We start from the raw sequence: 1,703 nt of genomic DNA, 5'->3' as shown, positions 1-1,703 counted from the left end.
TTCGAGTGATTCAGTGTCTCTCTTGAAATTAGGAGACAAGAACTGCACGGCGTATTCCAGGTGGGGCCTTACCAGCGAACTATACAAGGATAACATAACTCCCGGCGTCTTGCATTCGATGTTCCTCGCTATGAGCCCGAGCATAGTATAAGCTTTCTTGCAGGCGGACTTGCAGTGTTTTGCTTGTTTCAGATCACTGCTAATAGTGACCCCGAGGTTTCTTTCCTCCTGCAATGCCTGTAGTGGTTCGCTACCCATGTAGTATGTGTGGTTGCTATTGCTGGACCCGATGTGCATTACTTTACAATTGGTAGTGTAAAAGACATCTGACACTTTTCTGACCACTGGGTGATCTGGACCAGGTCTCTCTGGATAATTTCGCAATCTGCTGTCGTGAAGGTCTACTTTTCCACCTTGGTGCCCCACCTTGGTGCCCCACCTTGGTGAAGGAGGAGGAGGAGGAGGAGGAGAAGGAGGAGGAGGAGGAGGAGGAGGAGGAGGAGGAGGAGGAGGAGGAGGAGGAGGAGGAAGAGGAGGAGGAGGAGGTCATTAATGAGATACTAACCAGCAGAAACAAGAAGGAAGAACAGACAAATAAAACAGAATATAGGGAAGGAAAAAAAGAACAGAAATACAAGCAGCAAACTAACACAAACAATAACGACAGCCTCGAGGCAAACTTTCACACGTACAGAATACTTTTAGCTTTTTTCCCCTCGCAATTTTCCTTTCTTTATTATTTTCCTTTTAATTTTTCTCTCTTTATTTTCCTCTCAAATTTCCTGTTTTTCATTTTCTCTTAATTTTTCTTTCTTTATTTTCTTCTCAATTTTCCTTTCTTTATTTTTCCTCTAAACTTTCCGTTCTTTGTTATTTTCATTTCCATTTTATTTTGTTTATTTTCTTGTTGTCATTACTTCATTTATTTTCCCGGTATTTGTTTTTATTTTTTTCCTGATGTTTATCTGGCGAGCAATCCCCCCCCTCTCATTTTTATTTCCTTCCCATTAGTTAACACCAATTCAGAGCGATAAATATTTCCGTGGAGATGCATTTCCGTTAAAAAAAAGAATGTTTTATATAAAGGAGAGTCAGGTGAGCTTTGAAAGAGATGCGTAACGGGCCGAAGCGAGAGACGGAGAGTGAGAGAAGAGGAGGAACGGCCGGAAAGGAGCGGGCGCGAGGGGAGCTTCATGATAATTGCGTTCCCTCTTTTTCTCTCCCCTTTGAGTCTTATTTCGGTCGGCGTGCAGCGGGTAGGAAGAGAGCGAGATCTTGGCATTTATAACTTTCCCTTTTTCTATGTAACATGATGTAGGTATACTGATGTTATAATTGTACCTTCAACTTTAAGTTCATCTAATCCCATAGATTAATCATAGCCATAGTAGTATATTATTTAGCATTAGGTAAAGTTGGGAGTATACGCTACAGCTGCACGTGGCGGCGGTGGTCATCTCCGTCCCGTCGTTGGCCCTTTGTATCAGTGGTGGGAGAAAACCCATTAACCCGACACAGGGCCAGTGTAACATCCAGGTTATCACAGTTCCCAGGTTTCCCCAGGTACCCATTTATCAACCATCTCGAAAGGAAAAATGCACAGCTGGGTGGGCTGCACACCGACTGCCCAGACCGAAATTCGAACCCAGACCCGCAGATAAGGGGTTAGGGACGCTACCCACTGCACCGCATTAGTCTGACGT

This window comes from Eriocheir sinensis, chromosome 43 (genome assembly GCF_024679095.1).
Source record: "Eriocheir sinensis breed Jianghai 21 chromosome 43, ASM2467909v1, whole genome shotgun sequence".
In the NCBI taxonomy this organism is placed as follows: Eukaryota; Metazoa; Arthropoda; class Malacostraca; order Decapoda; family Varunidae; genus Eriocheir; species Eriocheir sinensis.
The sequence above is the reverse complement of the archived record's forward strand: the minus strand, read 5'-3'. Positions refer to the sequence as shown.